Consider the following 23,693-nt stretch of genomic DNA (forward strand, 5'->3'; position numbering starts at 1 on the left):
GTTCAACTTCACACTGTGCAGATTGAGAGAAGACCAGGTCTGTGCAGCAACATGAAATCATTAGTGACTGCCTTAAAGTTTCCCCTCAGAGACCTGCCTGCATGGGAGCACTCAGGCTGTGAAGGAGCTCCTTTCTATTAAAGAGTGCAGTTTAGAAGGGTTTGTAGAATAATAAATCATGTTTGAATCCTCATCTGCACGTCTATCTATCTGAAATTCAAAGACTTGACGCATACTTGCTTTTGTCCTCTACTTCAATCCCAAAGAATGCACAAATATCCCTCTATCTCCTCCTTCCCCATCACTTGTCCCTTGGCAAAAAGGTAACCCCAGACAATAACATGGCTCTCCACAGAAAAGCTCAACAACAGCCAAGTCAAATCTGGAGCTGAATTCATAACCGGGGCCAGCGTGAATCCCTGAACTCCAAAATGGGAGAAAATCTGCTCCAGCATTAAGCTGCTTGTTTGTGACTTAAGAAAAGTACAATGCTGTTATCCTGTCGTATTATGTGGAGATAACGTGGATGACATCCCTAATGAAAACTGGCTGTAGCTGCTCAGCATCCAGACTGTGTATATTGATGATTATGCTTACACATTGCTGTGAATATTTCTCTCCCTGCAACTCCATTGCCTTTCTGCTCTCCCCCCCTCCCATTTCGTCTCTCCTCCTTTTCCCTGCCTCAGTCTATCTTGCTGTTCACCTCTTTCTTTCATCTGCCCTTCATCCCTTTGACAAGTGTTGTGCGGTCAGCTGTTTTTTCTTTCTTCCCCTCAATTAGTGCTATCATCGCATTTCATCCTGCGGAATACAGGGATGGTAATAACCTTACACTCCTATTGCAGGGTGATACAATTCTGCTGTGATTAATTGAAGTCTCCTCAGAGAGTCAGAGGAGGCGTAGATCTTCCCTTTCACACCAACTGACAGGCAACCCATTATATTGTTTTATAGATCGCCGTCAGTAGCCCTTGAAGCGGCCTGCAGCCCACTGTAGTTCTGGAGGGTTTTATTGTGCCGGGTTATTGGTTGGTATTGCTGACAGGCAGAGCAAAGGCCACCCTGGGATTACAGGAGATGGGATCCCTGTGACAGTTTCACTGTATTTGACAGTAACACTGTCGAAACTTGGAAAAAAAAATCACTCACTCTGCAGTGGTTGCTGTGAAGAGCAGGTATTTTTTTTTTTTTTTTTTTTTTGGGAGCTGCAGATTGAAGTTTGCCACCATAACATTGTCAGACCACACTGCCATTCACACACCCGACAACACGGTGAAAGTAAAACCGTTAAACACGTCGTTAGGTGAGACAATACCCATTGTGGTTGTTTAGGGTAAACAGCATGCAGGGGTGAGGCCAATTATCCTGCAATTTTGCCTTCATAAAAGAAGCCTCTTCATACAGATGGTGCAACAAACAGCAGAGCCAGATGAAGGCAGAGTGCAGACTGAGGCTTGGAGAGAGTACTTGATATGCATGAGCCACCAGGTGATTTCCAGAGGAAGAGAACACCATGGATAAGAGGCTTGTCTCTAGTTTTAAGGAGCCACCCCAGGCAGTATTTGTGTTCTCCGCCAGCTTCCTGCTCACTCTCTCAGATCAATAGGGCATAATATAAGAGTCTGGATTGCATTTGCAGGCATGAGACAAAACAATACGCGCAGTGTCATTTCTGCACGTCACATATGCATGTGTAGCGCTGCGCAGCAGCAACATAAACAGTCGGTCAAGATTACCTGGTTTTTATTGCCGTCTCTTCAACATGTTTGCATTTCACATAGCTTGGACATGATGGGCATATCCGCTGACCAGGATACGTCTGACAGGCCAGAGTCTTGTCAAATAATAATAATACAGCAGCACCACCAGTTAACCACAAAATCCTGGGTGTTGCGTCATCTCGGCAGCTCTGTATTCAACACCAACCCTGCAGATTTGGCTTAGCGAATAATAAAAAGTCAGCCATCTATCTACATGATTACACCCGATTTCAGCACCTCAAGATTCGCTGCGCAGTGGTGTTCATACGCTAATGTGTTTAGAAAGCACGGTTTGTTCCACTCTGAACGCGCCAGCTCGAGCTGCTGGGGTGAATCTGCGGGCACTTAAAGGAAAATTCAAAGCCCCACCATGGCAAACGTAATGCAGCATTGTGATGCTTGTGCGCAGATCTGTCGCGTACAGAGGAGGAAGAGGAAGAGGAGGAGGAGGAGGACACAAGGAGAGTACATCCCATGTTTTATAGATGCCATTTAAAGGAGCATGCCCGAGAAGGGCTGGCTGACACGAACTGTAACTGCAAACTAAACACCAAGACAATAAACTAACAAATTGGTTTTCTGGAATCCAGCAGTGTCCCACTCACTCGCCCGGGCTGATCCTTGCCGATGCGGCAATCTGTTTTTTCCTGAGAGATTAGGCTGTGAAGCACAACTCCATCTCTTATTTATTCATGCTGATTTGCTGTGTGCATGTTTGGCTGTGCGTGTGTGTGTGTGTGTGTGTGAAGGAGAGCCAGGCGGTGGGAGAGCGAGCGAGGGTGCGTGCGTGTGTGCGTTCACAGCAGCATTTGTGAAAGTGGGTGTTTTCCTGAGCATTTATGTGAATGGTGCGTGTTGGCACATCGCACACGTGTGCACCGGCCTCTGTATCTCCTGCTCCGCATTTCAAACTGTGCGACGTCATTGCATTATAGCAGCTCCTTCTTTTGACTGATCACTGTGCATGACTGGAGTGCAGACGATCATGATGGCTCCAGTTCATCTGGCACTCTTGGGTTAACTGAAACAAATGGCTTGGGTAATGCATCTAAGCGCACTGTTCCCACTCCCTCCACCTACACGTTCAGCTTTGTGTTTGATGTTTTTTGTTAGAATTTGGTGGATTTTTCAAGATTCCCCATTGGACGTGGTCTCAAACGGTGCTCTCGTGGGTAGTTTGATATTGCGAGAGCTGAATCACTTGTTTGTCAGTTCCAGGTGCACTTCTCAAACTCTGTGGAAAAACAGTATTAAAATTGCAGTGCTATGTCAAAGGCTTGTTTCCGAAATGGTTTCGCAAGGAAGCAGGATCCTGACTTACCAAGCAGCCCAAATAATCAACTTTGTGTTCAGTGAGTCTGTTTCTCACCTATAGGTTGACTGGCCGATAACACCACTGAATCTCCAGAACAACTGGAGAACCCTGTGAGCCACTGACTTAAAGGAAAGGAGGATGAACTGGAGGTCAGAGCTGAGGAAGATGTGGTTTTCACTGAGAGAGAGCAGAATGGGCGGGATTAAAATGAGCACATTAGAGAGACTGCCCGTGGTGGACAGCTTGCTGTGAAATTGAGATAGACGAGGGTGACGTGGTTTGGTCATGTATGCAGGAGAAATGATGGCTTTAAATGGGGAAGAATGAGGATGGAGCTTCCAGGCAAGAAGAGGAGAGGAAGGCTGCATGAGGAGGTTCATGCGAGCAGGCGATCGGTGAGATCGGATTAGAAGAAGATGATCCACTGTGGCAACCCCCAACTGAAAATTGCCAAAAGAAGTAAAAGACAAGACCAATCAGACTTCCTTCAACGTATCAAGGAATCCCAACTTGTTTTACATCTGACATCGTGATATAATCTGTCCGAGGGGCAGACCTCCGTGCCTCGTTCTTGTCGGCGGTGCCTGATACACATCCAATTGACAGCGACCAGGGAGCATCCTGATTAAATGTTTTATCACCTTTACAAACACTGAGTGTGTCTTTACGTCAGTGCAACAAAGTGGAAGAAAAACAGCAGGTTGGTAAAACGTACCTTCTGTTATGGGGACAAAAAAAAAAGACATCCATCATGTTGGACATGATGTTTTCTGTGCACCAGTAAACACACACACAGAAAAAAAAAAATATTGTGTCAAGCTTAGACTCGGGATTGGATTTGTTTTGTTTGCAGGCTGATCAGACCAGGTTTAATCACTGCTGGTTGTACAGGGATGACACATGCAAGCAAACACAAAGCCCATGTGGATTTGTCAATTCTCCACACACTCTGTATACGGTGGAGGAGTATACAAACTCTACCTGGGAATTTTCCAGCTGACACTTAAAATGTTCTGGATTCTGAAGACAATGAAGTTTGAGCGTAGAGGAGCCTGAGCAGAGAAATTCACTCTTCCATGAAGGTGGTTTTCAGATTTGTGTTATTTCTTTTCTTTTTTTTTTTTTTTATTTCTTCACTTACTCCTTCTGTCTTTTCCGCCTTTCTTCAATCCATTAATCTGTTGTTTTTCCTTGAGGTAGTCAGTATTTTGAAGCTTCCATTCTCAGTATTGTGACATTGTGCTGAATCTCTTATCAACTCCTTCTACAGCGCAGCAGCAAAGAACTCAATTCTCCGAGCCCTTAACCATCCGCCCAGTGAAAAGGCTGGGGAATTGCAGATTTTCAGAAGCACCACTTCTTAAACCTTGGTCCCTTGGGGAGTGAGGGAGCCCTCATTTTTTTTGTTGGCCCCTCTCTCTCTCTTCTCTCTCTCCCTCTCGGAGGCTGAGGGTTCTCGCCAGTTGTTTTTTTTTCCCTTCTGTTTTTGTTCAGGTGTTGTCAGGCTGCAGCTCATGTCTTTAACCATCAGCCTGCGATGTCAGTGAAAGCTACAATTACGAATGGCCTTTCAAATTGGATGTGATATTTTCTACGACTTCAGTTTCATTGTTGAGGAAATAAATCTATTGATAACAGTTAAACAAGATGGACTCAAAGCTTGTAATTAATGTAAGAGATCTGTGATTGCTTCAAAGATGGAGGCTTATTCAGGCTGGGATCTCTGTGTTTAAACTGAAAGCAGGGCAGGTCCCTCTTTTAGATTGTTGATATGGTGTTTAGGTCTCTTGATTCTGCCCTTTTCAAACATTTGGAGATTGGTTTCCTTTATCGCAAGAATCAAACAGGAAAACTTAAAGACTCTTCAAAGCAGGCTCGTATTTTCAAACTGTCCTTCAGTGTATTGTTCCTAGGCCAGCGTCTGCAGTGTAATCGTGTACGACGACGGCAGAATTCACCGAATTCAAGGTGCTTGTGCTTTCTCTCCACCATGACAGAATTAGCTCAAGGGGAGCTGCAGTTCCTGCAACGCTTTCATCCAATCAAACACACTCCTTCCGTCAGTCAGACAGTTATGTTCACAATTTACCTGCACTATAAATACGTACAGAACATTTGTCTTCTAGTAATTCTCATACATTTAGGTTTAACAGATACATTTGGCTGTGATTTTTTTTTTACGGAGGAAGCACAGTTGTGTTCAGGGAAAATGGGGAATGTCTTTTAGAGTGAGCCAGGAGTGTCGAGCAGGAGCTTAGATGAGCTCATTAGTGCTTTTCTGGGAGGACACCGCTCTATCCATCAGGGAAATAATTACCCGTGAAAAGAGTTTTGAAATCCACTGCATTACAAAATGTTTTTTAAATGCAAAGAAAAACAGTTTTTGACAACGTTTCCTTTTGAGATGAAAATGCATTGGCTATTTTATGATCCTTATAGGTGACAAATATGTGAGACATTAGCCGTGTGCATTTGTATGACATTTTTGCAGTAAAGTTGCATATTGGGGAAAAACAACAATGCAATGACGGTCTAGTTATGCAGTGCAAATTCTAACCACTACCGTCTACTAAAGACAAAAGTCTCTTCTCAAAAATTGCACACTGAAGAAGTACTCCCTTCACTTCCTGTTGTTCTCAGAGTTCTCTGATTGCTTGGACTTGTGGGATCCGCTGTTTTCCTCCCACAGTCCAGCAATATGTATTGATTTAAATTAATGAATTAATTGGAAAGTGGGTTGCGGTTTTATGATGTTAAGTATTGTTGACTTCAACTGTTGGGAGTACGATAGTAAAAGAAAAAAACATTTGTTTTATGATGTAGTTTTAGTTCCAGTTGGAACATTCTGAAGAGCCATCCCCAGTCTTTTAAATTCAGCATGCACTCTGTTCTTGAAAGCAAGAGAAGTAGATTTAATAGTAAACATGGCGGAGGATGGAGCTTTATGAATAAAAAAATAAAACTGCCAAACTCTGACAGAAGTACAAAAGAGCTGGGCTCTGAACACAAACTGGGCACTGAGTGACTGGATACACTCGCCACGAGCAAGTTATGCTCAAACGTGAGATCTCTTCAGATGCATATACTGCACCTTTAAATGTTCCCCGGATCAATGTCACCACGGGATCCAGAGGCTAAACCCTTTTCTGAATCTGTGCAAGCATTCATGCTCAGTGCCTCCTGTAGATTCATTTTCCATCCTTCCTCTACGGTACAGGGAGGCTTTTCTTGTTGCTGCGGCACTTTTCTGATGCTTAGATTGATGTACTTTTTCCACAGCGGCCTCAATTTTTAGATTTGAGACAGAATTATAATCCTTGGAATGAAAAAAAAAAAAAAAAAGCTATTCTGTTGGTTCTCTCTGTGCTCTCTTTCGTCCTCCTTGCTCTCCGTCTGTTCTTCTAATGCACACACAACAGCTCCCTCGCTGCAGCGTGCAGGGTGACTAATTTCTCTTGGGCTTTGGACTTCGGCGTGAGAGCGGGTGAGAAGGAGAAAATGAAAGCGAGAGGAGAAGCTGTGGTGCGCTGGCAGCTCAGAGGAAGCCGCCCACATCGGAGAAGTCTGATACCTCCTCTCATGTCGCCTTTTTGGCCGCCTGTCTGTCTATTTAGTCTCATAACCCAGCGTGAGTCCACAGCACCTTGCATGTGGGCAGCCTCTGTGGGACTGTGTCAATTTGATCACTGTTTCAGGTACTGGAGACAAATCACAAGCAATGTGCGTGTGCTGCTCCCATCTGTGAGAAGGAATTGAAATCTAAGTGTGCTGTTTTTGCATCCAATTTGAGCTGTCTTCGCTGGATTCTGCAGAGTGGAACGGCTGCCAATCAGCAGGGCTTTGTTTACTCTCTGCATCCCGCTGACAACTGGCTGGTACAAATATCAGCTGCTGTTGTGTCACACACTGTGCCTTTGTACAAATTGACAAATGCTGAACTGCAATAGGCGATATGGTTAAAGAAATAGTATATTGTATTCATGCGTTACCTATTCAAAAATCTTGAATGAGTTAAACATCCATGCTGACCCACCATCAACCAACTTTTTGACTCCTGTCACACAGTGTCCTGAAGATCGGGGGATTTTCTCATATGTTGAAAATATTCAGTCAAATACGAGGCATGAAAACTGTCATTGTATCGAGGTGCGTGCATCACCTGACTGCGTGCCGGTCACACTTCATGACACACAAACAGCCAGTGAAACACCTTGAGACGGGTCACGCGCCGTCCACGGTTTCAAGCAGAGACGCAATAAATGAGCCTCACAACATTTTATGAGGCCACTTTTACATAATAACCTTTTTTATTGAAATGTTTTGGATTATTCACACATTCAGTTCCCGTGGCAGCAGATAGTAACTCTGAGTGAAACTGGCACAGCAGGACAATTCTTGGCATTACTAAGTGAAACATTGCTTGTTTTGTTGTAATGAAACATATGTCATTTTGTGTAATTTCTGGGAGGAAATTTAAGTGAAAAAACAAGATATTTAACCGTTGTCTGAGATATATCATAATTTTTCACGATAACTGATATACACTATTATAAATCCTATTAATTATTGTTTTAAACCTGCTTATGAGGCCTTGGTCAAACATGACATATGCTGTTTGATTCTCTGCTTTCATCGGTTCTATAGTTTGTGTGTTGCATAAAGATGCAGAGCAGTAGTATTTAAAATCTGTGCGATGGGACAAATTGACAAAATGATGTTACTTTGTTTTTGGTATTTGGTAATCCACATGGTTCGCACTGAGCACTATGTTGCTGCGCTTTGTCATAGTGAGATTGGAATTAAAGATAAAAATCTCCAAACTCCAATTCCATGTCTGCTTCCCTCGCCTCTGGAGTCTAGACCAAAGTGTTTATTCATAACATAGCTTTTTTTAATTTATTTATTTAATATGTTGTTCCAGCAATGCTTGAAAGCACTGCTATCACTTTGTTGTTTAATTTTTTTGTTCTCTTTACAAAGAGGCATTATTTCTATGACTATTTAACTATAGAGATTTTTAACTTTGAGAGATTATTTTAATCATAATAAAGCCTGTCGAGTAACATCTGAGAATCCTGTTTCAATTTGTGTCTTTGGCTACAGACGAGCTTGATTTTTATTTATTTAACAGAATTTTATATTCATACAGAGGACGTCTGCTTTGAATCTATTAATTATCTTGAGTTTGGTCCAAGTATCCTCATTTTTTTGAAGTCAAAATATGGCAACCACATTTTTATGAATTTTTCATGTATGCTAAACTAGTTCTGTACCTGTACTAATTTTAATGTGTCACATCTTCCTTTGATTTTATTTCACCAGTTCTAATTTATAACTAAAGATACAAAAGACTGTTGCCGTCCTTCACAGCCTGAGAGTGAGACGTGATAAGAATACCAACATCCAGCCGGTTTTACTGGCTAACTGTAAACGCTGGACTAATGTTTTAGTGCCGATAGATTTAAAGAGTTGTGTTTCAGAGAGGCCATGTCTCTTTATCCTGCTTGTGATGGGGTTTTTAGCTTGTGACTGATGGCTTTGTCAATGGCTGATAAAAACTTTACTGAAGTCGTGTAGATCAGTTTGGACCATTAAGAAGAACTTACTGAGGCTCCTGGGGTCTCGATCCTAGTATGCTCCCCTTGTTTGGGTATTTTTGGCTGCAAAGTCATGAAATCCTCTTATTTTTTCCGTTTCTCCACTATTAAATTGATATAAAAGGATTTACTTTCTGGGTTTTTTGTTTCTTTGTGAATGCCTTTTGACTGATTCAGACTTTATTCCATTCATTTACGACATGTGGAGCATCATAAAGCCTTATGACATTATTGAGTGACCATCAATAAGACCACATGTCACGACTTTGCCCTGATAACTCTCGACTGGCTCTGAGTTGTTTTAATTGATGAAGTGGAAATGTGATGCTGCACTGCAGAATGGGCGGAGAATGTCCTCCGTCTTATGAGCTGGGACTTCACCACTGGGGCTGGGACTGGATTTATTGTGATAATATGCTGTTGTCTGGTTTCCTCCACTCATTCTGCAGTAGTGTCACGTCAGTGCAGGTGTGCACTCAGAACACTCAATAATATGAAAGTGTATCAATACATTTTAAAAAAAACCAAAACAAAACAACAAACAGCCCAACTTGTAATGCAGAATGTCGTGCAAACAAACGGAACTCTGTTTGTGGATGAGCGGAGAAAAGTTGCACTCACTGCCGCTGCCCCTGTTATATAACGTCTGGTGTAGCGTTTGCCGACGTCACCAAGCTAATGACACCTTGTATGTTTCAGTTCGGACAAACAACACCGTTACAGATTAAATATGATACTATGATCGGAGAAACAATGGAACTGGAATTTTTTTTTTCCGCCGTGATTCCCTCCCTTCCTGTTGTACATCTCTTAACACCTCTCCCCCCGGCCCTAATTCATTTAAACATTTAAAACAGGGACCTCAATTATTCATGTCCCCCCAGCCGTCTGCGGCCCTGGCCTGGCCTCCAGCGGCACCCCGGAGCAGAGTGTGTCTGGATGGACACATTCCCAGGCTGCTCATTAATTGATGCCTCAGTTGACACCAGAGGTCTAACGCTCGCTCTCGCTCTCTCTCCCTCCCTGCTGGAGTGAGGGATTTCTACAGTATGATGTCATGGAGTGGAGGTTCAGAAGGTGTCTTCACCTCACTGAGAGGAAAGACGTTTCATCACTGACCCGACTGACCCGATAATCATTGCCCCTCCAGGGGCTTGTTTGGTTTATGTGAATGTGTTCAATCTGTATGGAGAGCAGGATCAGCGGCCAGCCCTTCCGCCCTCCTGGGCCTGTGTTTGGTCGGACTCTCACTGGCAGCTGTATCAGCGGCAGACGTTGGTAAAGGTTGACCGGACTCGGTGCCGTTGTCATCATGTCATTAAAAAACGACGGCAATCGTGGTCAAAATGAGAGCGCTAATCCATGGGGTGGAGACGTGGGTCTTCGTTTGGCACCACAGTGAAGAGGTCCCCAACGTGATGGCGTCACGAAATCTGTGGAATTTGTCAAAAGCTGATGAGTGAAAGACTCGGACTTGTTTCAGAGATTGGCTGAAAAAGTCGGTTTCTATGTAAAAATATTGAAATCGAAAAGTCCTTTCAATTGGAAAAGAATCTCATAGAGACTACCGGAATCAATACTGGTCTGAGCGGACCACATTTCTGTCTCTTGTCTCTCATTTCCCTCACTTTTTACCATGTGTTTTGGTGCCGGCTGTTTGCAGCCGGGCTCCTTATTCTCGGTCTCAGCTCAGTGTGTGGGTGGTGCTTGCCTCCTCTGCGGTTGTCTAATTTAAAAACAGGTCCAGAGGGGTCATTACACTGAACTTTCACCACAGGGAAAGCGCAACATAAAGGATGAAACAAGATGAAAACTTCAGTAATTAAGAACTGTGAGATCACCCTGGAAGAACTCTATGTTATTTGTACTCATTACAGTCAGTCAACGAATGGAGGAATGTGATTTTAGCAATATATTGGTTTAAGATCTTCACTTTAGATTATTTTTTTATTGGAATTTCATCACATTAGTTTTTATTGCATATTGTGGTATTTGTGTATGATGTGTTGTCTCAGAACAAAGAGAGAAGACAGCTAACCTCAATAGCAAATGACTTTGGACTGTGGATAACTGAAGCATCTGTAGAAAAGCAATCAATATGCAGGGAAAAACACGCAAACTCTGCAGAGTCTTACTATGAGACAAATGATGGCGAACGATTCCACCACTGTGTGGTCTGCAGGCCAACTAACGACTTTGGAAAGAACATCCAAGCATCATGGCCATTTCTTTTTCATTGATGTGCTAGAATAAAAGATGTACGAGGCTTTGGATATTATAAAGAAGTTGCTGAAAGTGATGCTTTTACTCATTTCAAAGGCATTATTTACAAAACTGATTTAACTTCACTTTTCGATTTGTTCTTATATTTCTCTTTCTCCACTTTGTCATCATTTCCACAGAGCAGATATCTGCTAATAAGAAAGTCTCATTGTGCTGTGAAATCAATACTTATTTTGTACTGGATTTTGTCTGCACTGCATAAACCTTAAAGTAAAGCATTTTTGACTTTGGCATTTGCTTACAGACTGTGTGAGAATTGATATTTGGTTTATTATTTGGTTTGTATGCTTCAGTTCTTCCATTTATTTAGCTTTAATACCCAATTTATTCAGTCTGGGGTCACGAAGACCCGGAGCTCGTAACAGGAGGAAAGCAGGACATATTGTGAACAAGCTGTTCGTCTATCTACCTCACACACGCACACACACACTCACACACACACACACACACACACACACACACAGTCCAGTGAAAATAAGAGATTAACCTGATATACATGTTTTTGACTTGTGGGAAGAAGCAGGTCTAATTTCTTTTACCTTTTTTTTTAATCGTCTAGTTGCACCTTTAGTTGTTTTGCATGTTTAGTTTGTACCTGATACCCTGAGATAAAAGCTACTCACAGTTCCTTCAAATAGTTGTTTTTGTAGTGTGTACACTAGTAAACTGTTTCCACTTCATTTCATCACAGATAGAACTACATGTAAAAGCAAAGATATTCAGAATATGCAGTTTTGAGAAAAGCATTTTAAAAAGTACTGTTTAGTCCTCTCACGACCTGATGATTCCTCCTGATCAACAGGTCGGCCATCGCTGCTGCGTTTATATTTCCCTCCAATATTTCAAGGATGTGCTTCATTGGAAATGTGAAATTCCCAAAATGTGTTTTCTTCAAGGAATCGCTGTTGTGATTGCTAATGCTTGACCTTGATAACAAGCTGTACAAAATAAAATAGTCCTGATTCTGAAGTGCTTTTTTTTTTTTTTTTATTTACCCCCAATACAAGGTCTGCATTTCAGGGGCCCGTCATGGATGCCTGAGTGCCAACCTGACCACTGTATTACAACTGTGCAAAAAAATCAATTCAGGAAATATGGAGGCAATTATTTTGTCTCCCACATTCGCTGACAAAGTAGCGGCTAAGCACGCCGAGAAGAAAATACAGAATTAAAGAGAAGAAAATAAATACGTCCACTGAGGGGTTTGGAGACTATATAAAAGGGAAAGACCATGTGGGTGATATAATGTCCTTTATACCGCTGCAAAGCAGCTGTATTTAATGAGGATTGTGAATGTTATTCATTTGCTGAAACCTGCGCTGATGTTTCACTGTGCGAATGCGAGGAAGGTAGACTCAGCGAGGCGTCGCGTTTTAGGGCTGGATTTTCCAAAACAAAGTAATCACCGTGTGTTGTCTGTATATTTTTATTTCTTCTTCTTCTTCTTCTTCTTTTTTTTTAAATCCAGCTTTGTATTCCTTTTAGAGTCTGTGCTCAGTAAATGGTCTTTTGGGTCTGTGAATCATGTGCAGTGCATGTGTGTGCACGCCCATCAAGCTTATTCGGTGTCAGACGAGGCCGTTGTGTGTAGAAAATAGATCCAGTTGTCTTTGTTATCCTCTTTTGGTGAAAGCCCAGTGTTTGTGGCTCACATTTTAAGCTCCTTAAAGTCGCTGATGGGTTGAAAGTATGACAAGATGCAGGCAGAACAATCAATTTGGATGTTTACAGCAGACTATTAAGAAGTCACCCGAGTACATCTTGCGTCACTAAAACCGTCCCGACGTTGTAAACTTCTCTCATTTGCCGCAACAGTTAAATTAAATGTGATCAGTACAGTAAGTTTTCGCGACTTTGACCCGCTCCCATAAAATCACCCTCATCAGTGTCTTTTATTGTTCAAAATGAATTCCTGATTAATTCCGTCTTTCATTTTGGCCATTAACTCGGTGAGTTCTGGCATTTGCTCCGTAATCGGATCCCAGTACTTCATTACACTCACCGGTCGCTCAAGCAGAGCTTTGCAGCCTCTTATTTTCCCGTCAAATGAGGTGTGCAAAGATCAGCTGTAAGCCACGAGCAACAGAGGCCAACTGGAGGGGTAATATTCTCCTCCTTATGCAAAGATGCACAGCTGCCATCTATGTATTAGCATTTGGGAACAACTCAAACCTCATAATCCCCGGATAATTAAAACGAGCACTTTTCCCCCTGTATGGCCTATTATCTGCAAATGAGGTCTATGAGAAGTGAGAGGGAGACAGAGAGGGAGGAGAGGGGAGCCCATAGCTTGACAGCCAACAGTTTGCGGAGCCTCCGCAGAATTAATGGCGTGAGACTTGACGGACAGTAATTCTGTATTAAGATATGGCATATCTTAGCCCAAAGGCCTGCTCGGGCACCACTGGGACTCCGGAGTTGGACACGGCGTCGGACATTTGCATTGTGAAGGCACCCACTGCCCTCCCGTCACACCGCGGGAGCGAAGCCAGGGAAAAAAAAAAACAAAAACTCGGCAACAGATCTGCGCTTTTCCAAAGAGTGTGTTCTGTGACACGACTGTAAAGAAATCCGAACATCATCCCCGACCGCTGTGAAGATAAATGCTCGGTGAACGGAGAAGAAAATGAAAAGGGTCTGGCTCACCGCTAATGAACTGTGATATGTTATAGAAGCTGTCTCCTCCATCTGTTCGGGAAAGAAAAAGGAAGAACGGTAAAACTCTGACTGCAGGGTGGGCAGTCTATACGTCTCTCGTTCGTCACTCCTCGCGGGGATTTCGCTGTGGACTGAGCAAGAGACAACCTGTTCTTAAAGTCTGTCATGGATGAGAAAAAGAGGTTAACAAACGCTGCTGTTTATTTTTATATCACTACACCAAATAAAGAGGGTCCGGTGAAGATAACAGCAATAAATTTCACATAAGATTTGTATTGACTGCAATCAGGATATGATATTTGATTACACACTGATCTGTGGAGGCAAAGATTGAGGTGGCCATTTTACATATCATTTAAATATTTGAGGAAATTTCAGGTAAGGGTCAGGGTGAAGTGGGGGAAGTAGCATTCTCAAATACAGAAGTGTCTGTAATTTAGTTTAATGTGTGCGCCGGTAATGTGATAAGAAGAAACAATGATACATAACCAAGTATTCCATCTCCAGCTAATATTTCACTTTGTTGAGCAATTCTCCCAATTGAATGTTAAAACAATATAATATCATCTCAGTTTAAAGCACAAGGCTTAGTTATTTTGTACCATACTAAAAAGTCATTAAGTTTACAAAAAATGCCACATGTGATAAACTCTTGTGTATTCACTTCATTAATTGTATGAATTATTCCCATACGTTTGTGAAATGCAGATATAGTTGTTTGCTGACAAAGAAACATTATTCCCTGAGTTGCATAGATGTTCTCTGTCCTGCAGTAAAACGTAGCAGCAGAGGAATACATTGACCCTCAGGGAGGTAAATCCCTCAATCCCACAGCATATTGCACCCACACTGTAATCAGTGAGAACTGGAAACTTGTTACTGTGATCGCTGCATTGGCAGATCATCACAAGTAATTAATCACATTTATCAAAACAGCACAAAGTTGGCCATTTTGTTCTGATGTGGAAATTGAGACACGCGTTAAACGTATAATCCTATTTTTAGAGTTTGGTCTTCTCACAGCATTTACAGTACTCTCACTTTAACACCTTTAGAAAATCTGCTGGCTTGTTTTCCCTCCAGCGTGATTGTGTTACTGCTTCTGTCTCTCGTCTCCTGATCGTCAGAGACTCGTCCACGTTTCTGTAATTCATACATTTCCTGATAAAGAAACAGGTTTGGTGCAATGATAAGATGAACGTTGCACTAGTACTTGATTACACATGATAGCTCTCGAAAAGGCCTCTCGCCATCACGCTGACTTGCTTTTCACCTTCACTCAGCCTGACATTGTATTCAAAAGGCCATTTTCACCTTCACGGAGTCTGTCAAAGCAGTCGCGAAGAATGGATAATGTAGCATTGTGTCCAGAGGACTGAAAATGTGTGGTTCAGGACTGGTTATTTCTAAGTACGAATCAGTCATATTCATAGTTTTACTTCAACATTTTTTCTTGGACGTGGTTATATTTTCAACTCCACAAACCTTCTGATTGTTAGATATTTGTGGAAACATTTTTCACAGCGGCCTCTTTAAGTAGTTTTCATGGGGTTGAAAAAGGCTTGAGCTTGAAAAGGTTTACTGTGGAAGACTGACAAGTCAATCCAGCTTACATGGATTTAATCCTGCTTGCCGTATTTTCTGGACCATAAGTCACTGCTTCATACAAGTCACATGACAAGTCAAACATATATATATATATAAATATGCATGTTAGGCCAATTTTGGCTAGTTGTGGAGTAGAAGATGGATGCAAGGGAGTGAGTGTTGTGTTGTGTCTTCAGCTGGCAGTCCATCACAAACTGTGGTTACTCTGATTTGGAGAAAGCAGGCAAACTGTGGAGGGTTTACCAGCAGTGAAGTGTTCTGTGCGCCCTCTGATGGTACATGGTGGAAAGTCATATTCAGAAAAATCCAGTCAATTTTAAGTATCTCATATCGTCAAGTGCCTGTTGGAATACTGTTGATTTGTACTGTGAAACTGGAAAGAAATAAATAATAAATAATCCTCATTTTAGTGATAAATATGTCTCCTTTGTAAAAATTGGTAAACCGCCACTTCATGTTCAGGATGTAAATATTGCTCTGAAGAGTCCCTTCCAGCGTGCTCGCCCTGCAAATATCTCATGCTTGTGGTCAGATGCAGTGTAGCGATGGACAGAAACAACATCAAAGTTGAAGAGGAGGAACCCATGAATTAATTTCACCCGTCTGATGTTGAGCAGAAAAACGCAACCTGAAGGGAGCAAAAGAAACATGTTTTGACCAAAAGTCCGTCCGAGCACCACAACTTGATTCCTGCACCTCTGGGGCTGTGTGCGCGCCTCCAAGAGGAAGGAGTTCGTTTTCTGTCATTGTGATCAGAAAAACTTTGAATGATCAAGGAGACAAATGAACACACACAAAGTATTACACACAGGGCCTGCTTTATTATTTATAATTATTAATAATAATATCAGTAAATTCCCATGCAGTGATGTCTAATCTCACAGTGGCTGCTATGTATATACAGTATCTAATTTACATCAAGGACTAAAGAAATAATGAAAAAATCTCATTTAGGTTAGAATACATATCATGTATATATTGCATATGAAAGGAGAATAATACAATCTCACAGTGAGAAGAGGAACCTTTTTTATGACTTACTGAAGTGAATAAGTGAACCGTCTCTCACACATGTTGCTCTATTTTGTAATTAAATGCATGATGAACATTGAATAATTGTAGAATTAGACGATATGCAGAACATGGTGAGTTTTTCCCCCTGATTCACTTGATACAAAATGACCTCGTATGACAAATTTGAGACTGACACGAGATTGTGTGAATATGTTTCTTCAATAAAAACGAGACAGAAACTGAATCGGAGAAGTCACTCAGTTTCTTGCATCACGTCAGTAAAACTGCAGCGGCAGCTCATGGTGGAAATGAATTTTTCCGTTGTTTCGTGAAGTTTTAAGAGGTTCATATCATCACTTCAGTGATAATCCTTATAATCAGAACTGCGCTCTGCGGTTTGATTAGATTTTAATCTAATTTTCAGCAGTGGTTCCAAACCACCACTTTGTTATCGTGCTTTGTTTTTCTGCTGTTTAAGCTGAGAAAATTGTGAAATCACCAGTTTAAAAGCAGCTTTTGGACTCTAAAGTAATGCATGCAGGCATACACACACACACACAAACGCACATTGCTTGGCGTGTGTGTGTATGGAGCTTGTCTTTGGATCTCATCCGTCCATTAACATGCAGATGGAGTAAATAGTTTTCAGGCTATTCATGTACAACGTTTGCTTTATTGTTAAGCAACAACAACAGTGGCTGGGCCTTTCTTTCCTAATTGTCTTCAGATGTGTGTGTGTTCCGAGGTGACGTTTATCTGCCCTTTCATCCTACAGCATTTCTTGTTCGCCAAGAATCAGTGTTTTTCTTCCCTTCTTAAAAACACTCCTTCATCGATTGTGTCTTTTCATCTGAATGCCGCTGCGTGATCCTCATCATTATTATGTGATTTTGTGTGTGTGTGTGTGTGTGTGTGTGTGTGTGTGTGTGTGTGTACACACGTGCGTGTGTGGGATGCACAAGGCTCTGCTTACGAGCGCCCTGATAGTTGAGCCCGCTGAAGGGGTGGAGCAGACACTGAGCTCAGACACACCTATTCATCACTGTGAAGCAGGGAGTTCATTAAAATAGCCCACGCAGCCTCCTCTGTGGCTGCCGAGCCAAAGCCAGCCTTCACTGCTAAACAAACAGGGTCAGAAACCCGTCTTACAAATGGTGAAAGGAAGAAAGAGAAAAAGAAAAGATCTCCAAATAGAAGCGCTGTTTCCGTGGTCGGGTCATTGGCCAATGAAGTTTTGCGTCACGCAGAAATATCTTCATTTAGATCATGTTTGTCTTTCATGAGGCAACATTGGATGAATAAGAACGTGATGTTCTGTTTGTTCTGTTCAGGATGGTATTGTTCACGCACTTTTTTTTTAATTAATCTAAATGTCAGCACATTCCAGTTTATTCAGGCGACAATAAAAGTGCTTTATTTTCAAATCAGATAGTTCTGTCACTTTAGTTGCTTGACTCAGTGTTGCTAATTTCAGCCTGAAGAACAAGAGGAAGCAGCTGAAGAAAAATAAATCTGCCATTTCAGTGCTTGATTAACAAAAATTTAAGAACAAAAACAAAAGATTCAAAAGGACGCTATTTGGTAACAAGGAGAGTCTTTTGTCAGCATCCAACAGAAGATGAATCAGGATTTCAGTGGTTAGTGATTGTAATCTGACGAACAAAACAGATAAAGATGTTGTAAAAGAGCAGAGTTTCCAAAAGAAATGGCTTTTAAAGATAAAATGTCTTTATTTTTATAACAAACAGATGTGAGTCGTGCATAATTAAGCAGAATCAGAAAAAAAATCTTTGGGTAAATGTTGAATTAGTGTAAATAACGCAGTAAACTTCCAATACCCAATAAAGTAATCAATCTGTGTATCCATCCATGCATCCATCCACCGATCCATCCATCCATTCATCCATCCATCCATCCGAGACAAACAACCCCACACATCCACACCCACAGGTAGTCTACATCACGTCTTTGTGGGAGGAGGACCATTAGAGAGCTCCAGCAACAACATGTACGTTCCACACAGGGCGGCTCTTAATTGTGTATTGTTGCTGTGAATAGGTCACAATAGAAATTCATTGATGCTTTGCAGAAAATTGCTTTGACGCAAACATGCAAGCATGCATGCAACATGAATGAAGTCCGTTTATTTCCGATTTTTTTGTTAATGATAAACACAGAGAATATCTATTCATGCATCTTCTCTGCAGTTCTTTCGCTTCTTATTGTTCTTTATGAATGTAGCAGCTGCATCAAAGCCTTTTTAGCTGCGTGTGTGTGTGCGCGTGTGTGCGTGTGCGTGTGTGTATTTGCACCACATACAGCCTGGCTGTAGTATACGTACTGTATGCTTGTTTTTCTGTGTGCTGTGTATGTAGACAGACGAAAGCACAGCACAGCACTGTAGCATTGTTTTTTAAGTGTCATATCGCCTGAATGAGGAAACGTCTCCCCTTGGATGTTTCACCGTGACAAAGACTTGAATGTTTTGCTCGCAGCCACAGCGCAGGGATTTTTCCACTGAATGTTGCTGCAGTGTCACGACTCTGCGCAGCCTTTGTAGATCTGTTGTGTAACATTAAAAGTGTGAGAGCGACATCCATTTCAGGGGCTTGTTAACTTTTCAGGGTGACACATGGTGACATTGTTGGCTTTATGTTGCCTGGAACCATTGCTCACATCTTGCTCGCTCTCGTGTCCAGTTACACTGCAGACGTACAATGGGACCCTTCGTGGTTGCGATGATGGGAATTTTAGATTTCAGCATTGAGGAGGATGAAAAATGGAGGCTTTGAGACAAACTGCAGTTTGTCAGCAAATACAGTCACTTTGGTAAAAGAAAACAATTGACAAATGAAAATATCTCCTCAGTGTTTAGGTTTCGTGGTCAGGATACTCCACCGTTCTTCAGTTTAGGCAAACGTGACGATGAATCAATGATGCAATCATAATGATTTTCTTCAATTGACCCAAGAGCAGTGCATTACTCACTAATGGCTCAAAATCAATGACGAAACTCATAATTTGATTTTCCATTAATGCATTTGCAAAGATGGAAATCTTAGTTACAGAACTGCTGTAAGGTAAGAGAAACGATTAAATGATTCATTTAGAGTGTGTGTGTGCGTGCGTGGCCGTGCGTGCGTGCGTGCATGCGTGCGTGTGTGTGTGTCAGACCAGAGTGATTTTCCGAAAGTTGATTATTTTATTTATGCAATTAAATGCAAATCAGGAACTTCGGAGAGTTTGCCACAGTCCTCCGTATGATATTTGCCTGCAGTACCTTTGTATTTGTACGTTTAACTGCTTATAAGTTGCTTTAATATCATGATTTCGCATTGTGATTCCAATAGTTTAAACTTATGATTACGTTACCACAGTAACATACTGGGGGGAAAAAAAAAAACACATAATCTGTCTGGTCGCCCTTTACAGAAAATAGTTTTGAAGCAACCTTTCTTACTTGCTTCCCTCATCTCTGCAGAACATGTTATTTTGAAAGCGAGCACGCCGCCTGCCTCTGAAAGTGCAAAAAGTGATATTTTGCATTGGCACTTTGCAGAGCAGGTGAGGCAGCAATTTAGCTTGAACTGATGATGTCGACTCCACCTGAAACGCACTACGGATATGCAGAAGACTGATGCAAACAGCTAACGACAGTTTCATCTTATTATCTCAATTGCATTTACACATAAAGACCTAACACATTTATTTACATGTTATTTTTACAAGCTGAGCTATCAGAGTGAAATCTCTAACAATTAGATCAAATGCTGCGACCGCTGTAATTTGAAACAACAACATTAGGAAGAGAGAAAACTAGTAAAACAGCCTTAATCTGTCCAAAGATCATGGAAACAGGGCTCATAAAACGTCCTCTAAAAAACTCATAACCTCTGGTAAAACACGGAAGTCTGCCTGTATTTTCACTTTTGCCTCACAGTTTTTCAAACATTAGAGAAATGATGTAACGTGTTAATTAGTGAGGTTCAGAGTTGCCAGGGCGGGGGAATTTTTTGCTATGTTGGGACATTGCCAGGCAAGCTGTTTCCCTGTTTCAAGTCTTTATGTTAGGCCACGCTTACTGGCTCCAGTTTTATATGTGACCAACATTCATGGGAGTGTTAATAATTCCATCCAGTTCTCACATAAGAGGTGTACGAATGGATGTGTTGAGCCACTGTTGGAGCACATCTTGATTTTGCTTCATGCTTGCATATATGGTTTAGTTGTGCAGCACTTCTTGAATAACCTGCCGCAATTAATCATGTGATGACAGAATATTCCTGGGCTTCATTTTAAATATAACATTTTTGAATCCAAACACACAGCGCACCAGAGAATCCTGTTTCGGGCCGTTGTCTGAATCTTTTTCGCTTGATTCTTGTATAAACTTGCACAGCGCAGTAATTTCCAGTGCAGCCCAGTTCACACAGTGAGCAGAGCGAGCAGAGACAGTTGGTCAGATTTAGTTGATCTCGTGCGCTCTGTGACCAATGAGCTTTTGGTTCCCGGTGAAAGCGGCCGGAGTGACCTCTGAAGTTCGTCCTTGGTCGTTTCTGAAACACATGACAGCCTCACATGCATCACTTAGCTCCATGTGGGTTACTGAAAAGCAAAGTGAGTATAAGGTTTATATTATTTTTTTTTTTTCCAAGTGGTTACTTCTCAGCGTGCCTGCATGCTGTGTGTTCGAGTGCATTTATTTAATATAAGAAGTAAGTATGTTTTGCCAGAGTGCTGAATTCTCATGTTCTTTTGTGTTTTACTGCTGGTGGATGGCGCTGGACCGGAGCAGATGTGGCATTTAAATGGCCTTTTTTTTTTTTTTGGGAAGCAGGTGGCTGAGTGTGATAGATCATAGATGTCATCTCTGCTCTGCTCGGCTTTGTTCTGTATTAGCTCTCCCAGAATGAGTCCCTGTCTGTGGCGCTTCGGCCGTGCGCGCATGCATGCACACCGACGTCGAGCCACGCACAGATGCAGCGTCCGCATGCAAAATGTGCACGTACACACACACACACCCACACACCACACACACACACACACACCACACACACACACACACACACACACACCACACACACACCTGTGGGAAGAGACTTGTTATGAGATAGGAGCATTCTCTGTTTTGAACTCCCACGGCTCCACAGTCTCAGACTTTTCCTTCCTCTCTAATGACCTGCAGAAGTCCACCGGTACAAAGAGCCAAAGTGCAATGCAGCTTGATGTGGAAAATATCTTAGTCAGATGATTGCGACGCGACCGCTTGCACTGACACACATGATTTGCGCGACTAGCCTGTAGTAATTTCCTCCAGAATGCACCTAGCGCCATTATGACTTAATCCAACTGTAACAAATGAAAGTGAGTGATTATAATTAGGTTGTATCTGATTTTTAATGAGTGCATGCCTGTGTGTGCTCTCCTCGGGGTCTGTTCCATTTCTCTCCTCACGCTGTTGCTCTTTATTCCCGGGGAGGAGAGAGGGCGTTTCGAACGAACCCATAGCAAACAGGACTAAAAATAATGGCTTTGTGGCTCTGTTTGAGCTTTGCTGCTCTTTGCCTTCCCCTCAGGAATCGCTCTTCAAATACACACACACACACACACACACACACACACACACACAGTGCAGAAATCATGCTGCAGCCCTGGGCTGTCTGCATGCCTCCTCAGTCGTTTTCTTAAAATATCCAAAAGTTTTATTGATCTGGCCCCCGTCAGCCTCAGATGCATGTGATCTCTGCGCTGCCATTTTCAATATAGTTCGTGTGTTTGTCTGTGTGCCGCGCGCGCCTCCTTTTGCCGGAGCTAAACACCGAAAGGAGAATCCAGTGAGCTTGAGAGCAAGCAGTAGAGAACGCGCGCTAAATGTTTGTTATTATTAGCTCGCAATGGCGTCATCTCTCCCAGGGATCTCGAGCGGTTTGTGAGCGTTGCCTTCCAAAAACACTTGATTTTTCGTGTGCGGCTGCATGTTCTGACAGCGCTCCCCACTGCTCAATTAATTTTAATCAAATGTTTACAGTGCACTAACAGCTCAGATTCTGTGTGTAATAATGATGCAAAATTAAACTTTGTTAGGAATAATTCCCCCAAACAACATTAATTAGTTGCTCTGTGAGGTGATGTATTCACGATGTCCAATCCGAGGCAGAGGGAAACGTGGGTAATCGAGCCCCTACTGCCTGTGCTATCTGTTGCTGTAGATCTTTATATTATGCATTGATTTTATTTTATTTTATTTTTTTGTGTAGGTGGGGGTCGTATACTCATTTTGCTGCATCTTTTTTCAGTCGTCCACTTCCTGGCTGCATCTTTTTCTCCTTCTTCTTTTCAAGTGTTATTTCTAAAATATATCCGCTCACCATTCTCACGCAGCCCGTCTCACCTTCTCCCGATTTTACTTCACCCTTTCATCCCTTACACCCCCGAAGTCCTCCTTCCTCCCTCCCGGACTCTGTGTTGAATTCTTCATTTTCTGCCTCACCTCCCATGCTTCTTCACTCCCTCTTTGCTCAGTCGGCCTCCCTCTGCGGCCTCTTGAACACCACTCCTCCTGAATCTCCCACCTGTCCAGACACACACACACACACACACACACACACACACAACACACACACACACACACACACACACACACACACACACACACACACACACACCACACACACCACACACACACACACACCCTCCGGTCTTTGCTCCACTGTGTTTACTGTTCACCGCTGCTCTTCCTCGAAGTGGCTGACACTCGTCGTCCCGGGATCAGGTTCTCTGTACTTCGGCTAATTCGGCGTTAATCGCGCCACATCCGGCTCTCCCTCACTGAACGATCCCTCATGAGCTTCTCTGTTTCAGTAATGGTTAGATTCAGGTCCACACTGTATAAAGGTTAAGTTAAGGCGGCAGCTGTTTTACTTCTCGGCTCAGTGACGTCAACATTTTACCTGCAGTCTGGAGTAAAAAAAAAAAATAGTGAAAACGTACGTATTGGTTGCAAGTCTGACGTCTGTTCTCTGCATTTTAGGTAATGGCAATAATGTTGTTGAGTATGATTTGTAAGGAATATGAAAACTTAAAGCCTTTTTGCTTTGAGATTTGCTCCTTCTCTGCCTGGGCCTGCAGTTCTCACTAGAAGAACTTCAGAAATCGAGCAGTTTAACTTTCCTCTCTTCCGTCATCTTTTCTTGATTTTTGTGCTTCTGACTTTCCTTTGTGGAGGTTTAGGATCACAGTAGATGAATATGAAGAGGGATGTAGCCCATTTCTGATCTCCGCATCCAAACTGCTGTTTGACTTTTTGTTTATTATCAATATTATTTGTTGTTTGCTATCACAGCCATTCCAGGATTAAAGAGATTTCAGTGTTATTTGACCACTTTAACTTGAGTCTACATGTTCCACAAACCTTCACTGAAGGTTTTCAACATAGTTTGAGTAAAATGTGTGCCA

At 42.2% G+C, this 23,693-nt stretch overlaps 1 pseudogene; it reads left to right on the top strand.

Moving 5' to 3' along the window:
• Positions 1-23,693, top strand: part of LOC115388124 (chemokine-like protein TAFA-2) — a 108,712-nt pseudogene that overhangs the window by 634 nt on the left and 84,385 nt on the right.

This window comes from Salarias fasciatus, chromosome 5 (genome assembly GCF_902148845.1).
Source record: "Salarias fasciatus chromosome 5, fSalaFa1.1, whole genome shotgun sequence".
NCBI lineage: Eukaryota > Metazoa > Chordata > Actinopteri > Blenniiformes > Blenniidae > Salarias > Salarias fasciatus.